The 12,840-nt window shown below is 48.9% G+C and overlaps 1 protein-coding gene across 2 annotated transcripts in view; it reads right to left on the bottom strand.

The window, feature by feature from the left end:
* LOC128697602 (uncharacterized protein DDB_G0283697-like) overlaps positions 1–2,666 on the bottom strand; it is a 35,256-nt gene extending 32,590 nt beyond the window's left edge. Inside the window, exon 1 of one of the 2 annotated variants that reach the window (XM_070099732.1) lies at positions 2,593–2,666. The gene's annotated coding sequence lies outside the window, so the exon portion shown is untranslated. The remainder of the gene's footprint in view (positions 1–2,592) is intronic. The other variant, XM_070099731.1, reaches the window with a different exon arrangement.
* Positions 2,667–12,840: the final 10,174 nt, after the last annotated feature.

Here is a 12,840-nt window from a genome sequence, read left to right as displayed (position 1 = left end):
AGCCTCCACACCTCCCAGTGTGACGCAACCTAGTGTAACAAGGAGCCTCCACACCTCCCAGTGTGACGTAACCTAGTGTAACAAGGAGCCTCCACACCTCCCAGTGTGACGCAACCTAGTGTAACAAGGAGCCTCCACACCTCCCAGTGTGACGTAACCTAGTGTAACAAGGAGCCTCCACACCTCCCAGTGTGACACAACCTAGTGTAACAAGGAGCCTCCACACCTCCCAGTGTGACGTAACCTAGTGTAACAAGGAGCCTCCACACCTCCCAGTGTGACGCAACCTAGTGTAACAAGGAGCCTCCACACCTCCCAGTGTGACGTAACCTAGTGTAACAAGGAGCCTCCACACCTCCCAGTGTGACGCAACCTAGTGTAACAAGGAGCCTCCACACCTTCCAGTGTGACGCAACCTAGTGTAACAAGGAGCCTCCACACCTCCCAGTGTGACACAACCTAGTGTAACAAGGAGCCTCCACACCTCCCAGTGTGACGTAACCTAGTGTAACAAGGAGCCTCCACACCTCCCAGTGTGACGCAACCTAGTGTAACAAGGAGCCTCCACACCTCCCAGTGTGACGCAACCTAGTGTAACAAGGAGCCTCCACACCTCCCAGTGTGACGCAACCTAGTGTAACAAGGAGCCTCCACACCTCCCAGTGTGACGTAACCTAGTGTAACAAGGAGCCTCCACACCTCCCAGTGTGACGCAACCTAGTGTAACAAGGAGCCTCCACACCTCCCAGTGTGACGTAACCTAGTGTAACAAGGAGCCTCCACACCTCCCAGTGTGACACAACCTAGTGTAACAAGGAGCCTCCACACCTCCCAGTGTGACGCAACCTAGTGTAACAAGGAGCCTCCACACCTCCCAGTGTGACGCAACCTAGTGTAACAAGGAGCCTCCACACCTCCCAGTGTGACGCAACCTAGTGTAACAAGGAGCCTCCACACCTCCCAGTGTGACGCAACCTAGTGTAACAAGGAGCCTCCACACCTCCCAGTGTGACGTAACCTAGTGTAACAAGGAGCCTCCACACCTCCCAGTGTGACGTAACCTAGTGTAACAAGGAGCCTCCACACCTCCCAGTGTGACGTAACCTAGTGTAACAAGGAGCCTCCACACCTCCCAGTGTGACGCAACCTAGTGTAACAAGGAGCCTCCACACCTCCCAGTGTGACGTAACCTAGTGTAACAAGGAGCCTCCACACCTCCCAGTGTGACGTAACCTAGTGTAACAAGGAGCCTCCACACCTCCCAGTGTGACGTAACCTAGTGTAACAAGGAGCCTCCACACCTCCCAGTGTGACGTAACCTAGTGTAACAAGGAGCCTCCACACCTCCCAATGTGACGTAACCTAGTGTAACAAGGAGCCTCCACACCTCCCAATGTGACGCAACCTAGTGTTTATATATGTAAATATTGTCTGAGACTTTATGTACATAACTTATGGAAAGTATCTGAGCAAGGTCACTTATGCTTTCATCCATCCATAGTATTATATATATATATATATATATATATATATATATATATATATATATATATATATATATATATATATATATATATATATATATTATTTAAGTTGCCATTGCATTAGGATGGACATGTAAATGATAATGTAGAACATAAGTGAACACTTGAGGTATTTTGTGTTTGTTGATGTTTGGTACACACTGGTTGATGGATGGAGGGAGGGAGGGAGCCTGGTTGATTGAGGGAGGGAGGGAGAGAGCCTGGTTGATGGAGGGAGGGAGGGACAGAGCCTGGTTGATGGAGGGAGGGAGGGAGAGAGCCTGGTTGATGGAGGGAGGGAGGGAGGGAGCCTGGTTGATGGAGGGAGGGAGGGAGCCTGGTTGATGGAGGGCGGATCACTATCCTGCCACAGCATTGAAGTCTCCACACAGACGCCTCACTATATCACTGGGGTATTATATACCGACAGATGTGTTAATAACACAACATACGGCTTATGGAATTTTAGTGAAAAAAAGCTTCATTCACCAGGGACTTTATCATTCCTCACTAGAATTGATAAAATTCCTTTTGGATGCAATATTTTCTCAATAAAATTCCATGAGGCGGATGTTGTGTTTTATTAACAGACATCTCTCACTTTACTACGCTATCGTTTCAGAAATTGGGACTAATATCTTATATAATCAGGAGACTCCTCTTCTGTGTTTAATTTGTTGGCGAGAATATAAAACCACATATCTGGCACAACACTCTTATGCCATCCCCATAAAAGACTCACAAATCTGCATACTCATAAATACGTTATACAAATAATAATATAAATGTGTTTACCACTACGAGATGGAACATTGAGTACGACCTTGAGGAACCATGACTCTGCTTACTGGGGGGATCTTGACACTCAAAAACAGGTTTTGTTAACAGCATTAGGCAAATAATTCCTTTGTAACACGAAGGACAAACAGTTGGATTGTGTAACTAGCGTGTTCTTGTAGAAGTGGAGTCCTGAGTCCGGAATGTATCTTAAGGTGGCTCAGTCTGCCACGAGTAATAACAAGAGTGAGCTGAGGTGTAATAACCGCAGCATAACACCAAGGCAACTCACTTTGCAACGTTCTTTCAGGGCCGCTGTTTGTTTGCTACTGGCAGTGAAGTGGGAGCCAAGCTCCCAATACACCTCCCCTCCCACCTGCTTGACCTACTCCCGGCTGACCACCGCCTCCAGCTACCTCCAGCGTCTGCAACCCCCACGACCAGGGTGGTCAGTGATCCTCATAAAGTGCTACTCTCCTTCACAGGTAATAACGGAGGTGGTAGCTTTGACACAATGTACATTGACTGTAACGCAATTTACAATCGGACTTAAATTTCTCTATCTGGAAGCAGGAAGGTCTTTCAGCCCCCTTCCTGACCTTACAGGAAGCCACATCACATCCACCTCTTTCCTCCCCTACCACCTCTTCCCCTGCCCAACCACCACTTCCTCTACCCTACCCCCTCTTCCCCTGCCCCAACATCTAAACATTTAGCACACTCAGCATTCGTTTAATCTTGATTAATCCTCTACCCACATAAACATTTCGTTTCCTATCATTACACTCGACAAAATTAAAGTACAGCTAAATTTATATTTGAAACTGCGCTACCAAGGACGAGAAATTTGGCTTTTGTGATGCATCGAAATATTTTGAAAATGAAGAGTTTCCATACGATCATATCCAGTGCTGGAGAAGCAACCAACCCGGAAGACTCGGTCACTGGGCCACTAGTGCTGACGGGGTGAGAGAGACAGGGAGGGAGGGACGGAGCAAGAAAGAGGACGGGAGGGGCAAGGAAGAGGAGGGGAGGGGCAAGGAAGAGGAGGAGATGGGCAAGGAAGAGGAGGGGATGGGCAAGGAAGAGGAGGGGAGGGGCAAGGAAGAGGAGGGGAGCAGCAGGGAAGTAGGAGTGAGAATCCTTGCAGGAATGTTGAGGGATGGCAGCGCCTGTGTTGCCCTGGACCAGGTGACGGCAGTCTGTGATATATATAATAATCACCAGTGTCAGGAGCTGACATGGAAACATTGGGCGTGTTACCTTAAAACACCTGCTGTCCCTGTTCACCTAGCAGTAAATAGGTACCTGGGTGTTAGCCGACTGATGTGGGTCGCATCCTGGGGACACAGTTAACCTAATTTGCCCGAAATGTATTACAAGGGGCTTTCTGAGCATGTCATAGGTGTTACCTATGTTCTGTATAAGTTGTATCAACTACTTGTAGAAATAAAGATTATTATTATTATTATTATTATTATTATTATTATTATTATTATTATTATTATTATTATTATTATTATGAGTGTTTAATGCATAAGGTCTTCTTTGATCTCCTGGAGTCACAAGAAAAGCACTGAGTGCCGAGCCAAGGAACTTTCTCTATAATGTCTATCACATCCGGTTCTGGACACTTGGAAATGTTGAAGACATGTAGTGTGAGAAGGCAGCCTTGCTTAGTGGTGACATGTAGTGTGAGAAGGCAGCCTTGCTTAGTGGTGACATGTAGTGTGAGAAGGCAGCCTTGCTTAGTGGTGACATGTAGTGTGAGAAGGCAGCCTTACTTAGTGGTGACATGTAGTGTGAGAAGGCAGCCTTGCTTAGTGGTGACATGTAGTGTGAGAAGGCAGCCTGGCTTAGTGGTGACATGTAGTGTGAGAAGGCAGCCTTGCTTAGTGGTGACATGTAGTGTGAGAAGGCAGCCTTGCTTAGTGGTGACATGTAGTGTGAGAAGGCAGCCTTGCTTAGTGGTGACATGTAGTGTGAGAAGGCAGCCTGGCTTAGTGGTGACATGTAGTGTGAGAAGGCAGCCTGACTTAGTGGTGACATGTAGTGTGAGAAGGCAGCCTTGCTTAGTGGTGACATGTAGTGTGAGAAGGCAGCCTTGCTTAGTGGTGACATGTAGTGTGAGAAGGCAGCCTGGCTTAGTGGTGACATGTAGTGTGAGAAGGCAGCCTGGCTTAGTGGTGACATGTAGTGTGAGAAGGCAGCCTGGCTTAGTGGTGACATGTAGTGTGAGAAGGCAGCCTTGCTTAGTGGTGACATGTAGTGTGAGAAGGCAGCCTTGCTTAGTGGTGACATGTAGTGTGAGAAGGCAGCCTGGCTTAGTGGTGACATGTAGTGTGAGAAGGCAGCCTGACTTAGTGGTGACATGTAGTGTGAGAAGGCAGCCTGGCTTAGTGGTGACATGTAGTGTGAGAAGGCAGCCTTGCTTAGTGGTGACATGTAGTGTGAGAAGGCAGCCTTGCTTAGTGGTGACATGTAGTGTGAGAAGGCAGCCTGGCTTAGTGGTGACATGTAGTGTGAGAAGGCAGCCTGGCTTAGTGGTGACATGTAGTGTGAGAAGGCAGCCTGGCTTAGTGGTGACATGTAGTGTGAGAAGGCAGCCTGGCTTAGTGGTGACATGTAGTGTGAGAAGGCAGCCTGGCTTAGTGGTGACATGTAGTGTGAGAAGGCAGCCTGGCTTAGTGGTGACATGTAGTGTGAGAAGGCAGCCTTGCTTAGTGGTGACATGTAGTGTGAGAAGGCAGCCTTGCTTAGTGGTGACATGTAGTGTGAGAAGGCAGCCTGGCTTAGTGGTGACATGTAGTGTGAGAAGGCAGCCTGACTTAGTGGTGACATGTAGTGTGAGAAGGCAGCCTGGCTTAGTGGTGACATGTAGTGTGAGAAGGCAGCCTTGCTTAGTGGTGACATGTAGTGTGAGAAGGCAGCCTTGCTTAGTGGTGACATGTACTGTGAGAAGGCAGCCTGGCTTAGTGGTGACATGTAGTGTAGGAAGGCAGCCTGGCTTAGTGGTGACATGTAGTGTGAGAAGGCAGCCTGGCTTAGTGGTGACATGTAGTGTGAGAAGGCAGCCTTGCTTAGTGGTGACATGTAGTGTGAGAAGGCAGCCTTGCTTAGTGGTGACTTAGTGGTGACATGTAGTGTGAGAAGGCAGCCTGGCTTAGTGGTGACATGTAGTGTGAGAAGGCAGCCTTGCTTAGTGGTGACATGTAGTGTGAGAAGGCAGCCTTGCTTAGTGGTGACATGTACTGTGAGAAGGCAGCCTGGCTTAGTGGTGACATGTAGTGTGAGAAGGCAGCCTTGCTTAGTGGTGACATGTAGTGTGAGAAGGCAGCCTGGCTTAGTGGTGACATGTAGTGTGAGAAGGCAGCCTTGCTTAGTGGTGACATGTAGTGTGAGAAGGCAGCCTGGCTTAGTGGTGACATGTAGTGTGAGAAGGCAGCCTGGCTTAGTGGTGACATGTAGTGTGAGAAGGCAGCCTTGCTTAGTGGTGACATGTAGTGTGAGAAGGCAGCCTGGCTTAGTGGTGACATGTAGTGTGAGAAGGCAGCCTTGCTTAGTGGTGACATGTAGTGTGAGAAGGCAGCCTGGCTTAGTGGTGACATGTAGTGTGAGAAGGCAGCCTGGCTTAGTGGTGACATGTAGTGTGAGAAGGCAGCCTGGCTTAGTGGTGACATGTAGTGTGAGAAGGCAGCCTGGCTTAGTGGTGACATGTAGTGTGAGAAGGCAGCCTGGCTTAGTGGTGACATGTAGTGTGAGAAGGCAGCCTTGCTTAGTGGTGACATGTAGTGTGAGAAGGCAGCCTTGCTTAGTGGTGACATGTAGTGTGAGAAGGCAGCCTTGCTTAGTGGTGACATGTAGTGTGAGAAGGCAGCCTGGCTTAGTGGTGACATGTAGTGTGAGAAGGCAGCCTGGCTTAGTGGTGACATGTAGTGTGAGAAGGCAGCCTTGCTTAGTGGTGACATGTAGTGTGAGAAGGCAGCCTTGCTTAGTGGTGACATGTAGTGTGAGAAGGCAGCCTTGCTTAGTGGTGACATGTAGTGTGAGAAGGCAGCCTGGCTTAGTGGTGACATGTAGTGTGAGAAGGCAGCCTTGCTTAGTGGTGACATGTAGTGTGAGAAGGCAGCCTTGCTTAGTGGTGACATGTAGTGTGAGAAGGCAGCCTTGCTTAGTGGTGACATGTAGTGTGAGAAGGCAGCCTTGCTTAGTGGTGACATGTAGTGTGAGAAGGCAGCCTTGCTTAGTGGTGACATGTAGTGTGAGAAGGCAGCCTGGCTTAGTGGTGACATGTAGTGTGAGAAGGCAGCCTTGCTTAGTGGTGACATGTAGTGTGAGAAGGCAGCCTTGCTTAGTGGTGACATGTAGTGTGAGAAGGCAGCCATGTAGTGTTGCTTAGTGGTGACATGTAGTGTGAGAAGGCAGCCTTGCTTAGTGGTGACATGTAGTGTGAGAAGGCAGCCTTGCTTAGTGGTGACATGTAGTGTGAGAAGGCAGCTTAGTGGTGACATGTAGTGTGAGAAGGCAGCCTTGCTTAGTGGTGACATGTAGTGTGAGAAGGCAGCCTGGCTTAGTGGTGACATGTAGTGTGAGAAGGCAGCCTTGCTTAGTGGTGACATGTAGTGTGAGAAGGCAGCCTTGCTTAGTGGTGACATGTAGTGTGAGAAGGCAGCCTTGCTTAGTGGTGACATGTAGTGTGAGAAGGCAGCCTGGCTTAGTGGTGACATGTAGTGTGAGAAGGCAGCCTGGCTTAGTGGTGACATGTAGTGTGAGAAGGCAGCCTTGCTTAGTGGTGACATGTAGTGTGAGAAGGCAGCCTTGCTTAGTGGTGACATGTAGTGTGAGAAGGCAGCCTTGCTTAGTGGTGACATGTAGTGTGAGAAGGCAGCCTTGCTTAGTGGTGACATGTAGTGTGAGAAGGCAGCCTTGCTTAGTGGTGACATGTAGTGTGAGAAGGCAGCCTTGCTTAGTGGTGACATGTAGTGTGAGAAGGCAGCCTTGCTTAGTGGTGACATGTAGTGTGAGAAGGCAGCCTTGCTTAGTGGTGACATGTAGTGTGAGAAGGCAGCTTAGTGGTGACTGAGAAGGCAGCCTGGCTTAGTGGTGACATGTAGTGTGAGAAGGCAGCCTGGCTTAGTGGTGACATGTAGTGTGAGAAGGCAGCCTGGCTTAGTGGTGACATGTAGTGTGAGAAGGCAGCCTTGCTTAGTGGTGACATGTAGTGTGAGAAGGCAGCCTGGCTTAGTGGTGACATGTAGTGTGAGAAGGCAGCCTGGCTTAGTGGTGACATGTAGTGTGAGAAGGCAGCCTGGCTTAGTGGTGACATGTAGTGTGAGAAGGCAGCCTGGCTTAGTGGTGAGGCTTCAACTGCGCCTCAGACTGAATGAAAGGTGATGCAGTGATCTTACACGTAGGACGTTCATGCACACAGAGCTAAAACTATGTGGCTTCGTCAAGGGGAATATGGATAAAGATCTCACTGGGCGAAACGTTGTTTTTTTTTTTATAATACAGACGTCTTTAACTTGGTATCTGGCAAACTTTTGTATAATAGCAGGAGCGACCTTGATCTTGGTGGCATGAATTGACACTAACCTCCTCCTTCAGTGAAACCTCGCTTCCTCCCATTCCCCAGACTGCATGACCTTACCATTCTCCAGACTGCATGACCTAACCATTCCCTAGACTGCATTACCTTACCATTCCCCAGACTGCATGACCTTACCATTCCCTAGACTGCATGACCTTACCATTCACCAGACTGCATGACCTTACCATTCCCCAGACTGCATGACCTTACCATTCCCCAGAATGCATGACCTTACCATTCCCCAGACTGCATGACCTTACCATTCCCCAGACTGCATGACCTTACCATTCCCCAGACTGCATGACCTTACCATTCTCCAGACTGCATGACCCTACCATTCCCCAGACTGCATGACCTTACCACTCCCCAGACTGCATGACCTTACCATTCTCCAGACTGCATGACCTTACCATTCCCCAGACTGCATGACCTTACCATTCCCCAGACTGCATGACCTTACCATTCCCCAGACTGCATGACCTTACCATTATCCAGACTGCATGACCTTACCATTCCCCAGACTGCATGACCTTACCATTCCCCAGACTGCATGACCTTACCATTCTCCGGACGGTATGACCTTACCATTCCCCAGACTGCATGTCCTTACCATTCCCCAGACTGCATGACCTTACCATTCCCCAGAATGCATGACCTTACCATTCCCCACACTGCATGACCTTACCATTCCCCAGAATGCATGACCTTACCATTCCCCAGACTGCATGACCTTACCATTCCCCAGACTGCATGACCTTACCATTCCCCAGACTGCATGACCTTACCTTTAACCAGACTGCATGAACTTACCATTCCCAGGCTGCATGACCTTACCATTCCCCAGACTGCATGACTTTACCATTCCCCAGACTGCATGACCTTACCATTCCCCAGACTGCATGACCTTACCATTCCCCAGAATGCATGACCTTACCATTCCCCAGAATGCATGACCTTACCATTCCCCAGACTGCATGACCTTACCATTCCCCAGACTGCATGACCTTACCATTCCCCAGACTGCATGACCTTACCATTACCAGACACTGCATAACCTTACCTTTCCCCAGACTGCATGAACTTACCATTCCCCAGACTGCATGACCTTTCCATTCCCCAGACTGCATGACCTTACCATTCCCCAGACTGCATGACCTTACCATTTCCCAGACTGCATGACCTTACCATTCCCCAGACTGCATGACCTTACCATTCCCCAGAATGCATGACCTTACCATTCCCCAGAATGCATGACCTTACCATTCCCCAGACTGCATGACCTTACCATTCCCCAGACTGCATGACCTTACCATTCCCCAGACTGCATGACCTTACCATTCCCCAGACTGCATGACCTTACCATTCCCCAGACTGCATGACCTTACCTTTCCCCAGAATGCATGACCTTACCATTCCCCAGACTGCATGACCTTACCATTCCCCAGAATGCATGACCTTACCATTCCCCAGACTGCATGACCTTACCATTCCCCAGACTGCATAACCTTACCTTTCCCCAGACTGCATGAACTTACCATTCCCCAGACTGCATGACCTTACCTTACAGAATGCATGATTACCCCAGACTGCATGACCTTACCACCTTACCCCAGACTGCATGAACTTACCATTCCCCAGACTGCATGACCTTACCTTTCCCCAGACTGCATGACCTTACCTTACTGCATGATTACCCCCAGACTGCATGACCTTACCATTCCCCAGACTGCATGACCTTACCATTCCAAAGACTGCATAACCTTACCATTCCCCAGACTGCATGACCTTACCATTACCAGACACTGCATGACCTTACCATTCCCCAGACTGCATGACCTTACCATTACCAAACACTGCATGACCTTACCAGTACCAGACACTGCATGACCTTACCATTACCATACACTGCATGACCTTACCATTACCAGACACTACATGACCTTACCATTCCCCAAACTGCATGACCTTACCATTCCCCAGACTGCATGACCTTACCATTCCCCAGACTGCATGACCTTACCAGTACCAGACACTGCATGACCTTACCATTACCAGACATTGCATGACCTTAACAGTACCAGACACTGTATGACCTTACCATTACCAGACACTGCATAACCTTACCATTACCAGAAACTGCATGACCTTACCAGCACCAGACACTGCATGCCCTTACCATTCCCCCAGACTGCAGACCCTTTCCATTCCCCAGACTGCATGACCTTACCATTACCAGACACTGCATGACCTTACCAGTACCAGACACTGCATGACCTTACCAGTACCAGACACTGCATGACCTTACCATTACCAGATATTGCATGACCTTACCATTACCAGACATTGCATGACCTTACCAGTACCAGACACTGCATGACCTTACCATTACCAGACACTGCATGACCTTACCAGTACCAGACACTGCATGACCTTACCAGTACCAGACATTGCATAACCTTACCATTACCAGACACTGCATGACCTTACCAGTACTAGACACTGCATGACCTTACCAGTACCAGACACTGCATGACCTTACCATTACCAGATACTGCATGACCTTACCGTTATCAGACATTGCATGACCTTACCAGTACCAGACACTGCATGACCTTACCATTACCAGACACTGCATGACCTTACCATTACCAGACACTTCATAACTTACCATTACCAGACACTGCATGACCTTACCAGTGCCAGACACTGCATGACCTTACCATTACCAGACACTGCATGAGCTTACCAGTACCAGACACTGAATGACCTTACCATTACCAGACACTGCATGACCTTACCAGTGCCAGACACTGCATAACCTTATCATTACCAGACACTGCATGACCTTACCAGTACCAGACACTGCATGACCTTACCAGTACCAGACACTGCATGACCTTACCAGTACCAGACACTGCATGACCTTACCATTACCAGACACTGCATGACCTTACCGTTACCAGACACTGCATGACCTTACCATTTCCAGACACTGCATGACCTTACCATTACCAGACACTACATGACCTTACCATTACCAGGCACTGCATGACCTTACCAGTACCAGACACTGCATGACCTTACCATTACCAGACACTGCATGACCTTACCAGTACCAGACACTGCATGACCTTACCAGTACCAGACACTGCATGACCTTACCATTACCAGACACTGCATGACCTTACCAGTACCAGACACTGCATGACCTTACCAGTACCAGACACTGCATGACCTTACTGCATGACCTTACCATTACCAGACACTGCATGACCTTACCAGTACCAGACACTGCATGACCTTACCAGTACCAGACACTGCATGACCTTACCAGTACCAGACACTGCATGCCCTTACCAGTACCAGACACTGCATGACCTTACCATGACCTTACCATTACCAGACACTGCATGACCTTACCAGTACCAGACACTGCATGACCTTACCATTACCACTGTACCACCTTACCAGTACCAGACACTGCATGACCTTACCAGTACCAGTACCAGACACTGCATGACCTTACCAGTACCAGACACTGCATGACCTACCAGACACTGCATGACCACCATGACCTTACCATTACCAGACACTGCATGACCTTACCAGTACCAGACACTGCATGACCTTACCAGACCTTACCATCCCAGTACCAGACACTGCATGACCTTACCAGTACCAGACACTGCATGACCTTACCAGTACCAGACACTGCATGACCTTACCAGTACCAGACACTGCATGACCTTACCAGTACCAGACACTGCATGACCTTACCAGTACCAGACACTGCATGACCTTACCACCTTTCCAGTACCAGACACTGCATGACCTTACCAGACACTGCATGACCTTACCATTACCAGACACTGCATGACCTTACCAGTACCAGACACCTTACCAGTACCAGACACTGCATGACCTTACCAGTACCAGACACTGCATTACCAGTACCAGACACTGCATGACCTACCAGACACTGCATGACCTTACCATTACCAGACACTGCAGACCTTACCAGTACCAGACACTGCATGTACCAGACACTGCATGACACTGCATGACCTTACCATTACCAGACACATGCATGACCTTACCAGTACCAGACACTGCATGACCATTACCAGACACTGCAGTACCAGACACTGCTACCAGACACTGCATGCACCAGTACCAGACACTGCATGACCTTACCAGTACCAGACACTGCATGACCTTACCAGTACCAGACACTGCATGACCTTACCAGTACCAGACACTGCATGACCTTACCAGTACCAGACACTGCATGCATGACCTTACCATTACCAGACACTGCATGACCTTACCAGTACCAGACACTGCATGACCTTACCAGTACCAGACACTGCATGACCTTACCATTACCAGACACTGCATGACCTTACCAGTACCAGACACTGCATGACCTTACCAGTACCAGACACTGCATGACCTTACCAGTACCAGACACTGCATGACCTTACCAGTACCAGACACTGCATGACCTTACCAGTACCAGACACTGCATGACCTTACCAGTACCAGACACTGCATGACCTTACCATTACCAGACACTGCATGACCTTACCAGTACCAGACACTGCATGACCTTACCAGTACCAGACACTGCATGACCTTACCAGTACCAGACACTGCATGACCTTACCATGTACCAGACACTGCATGACCTTACCAGTACCAGACACTGCATGACCTTACCAGTACCAGACACTGCATGACCTTACCAGTACCAGACACTGCATGACCTTACCAGTACCAGACACTGCATGACCTTACCAGTACCAGACACTGCATGACCTTACCAGTACCAGACACTGCATGACCTTACCAGTACCAGACACTGCATGACCTTACCAGTACCAGACACTGCATGACCTTACCAGTACCAGACACTGCATGACCTTACCAGTACCAGACACTGCATGACCT

Source organism: Cherax quadricarinatus, chromosome 68 (genome assembly GCF_038502225.1).
Source record: "Cherax quadricarinatus isolate ZL_2023a chromosome 68, ASM3850222v1, whole genome shotgun sequence".
In the NCBI taxonomy this organism is placed as follows: Eukaryota; Metazoa; Arthropoda; class Malacostraca; order Decapoda; family Parastacidae; genus Cherax; species Cherax quadricarinatus.
The sequence above is the reverse complement of the archived record's forward strand: the minus strand, read 5'-3'. Positions and strand labels throughout refer to the sequence as shown.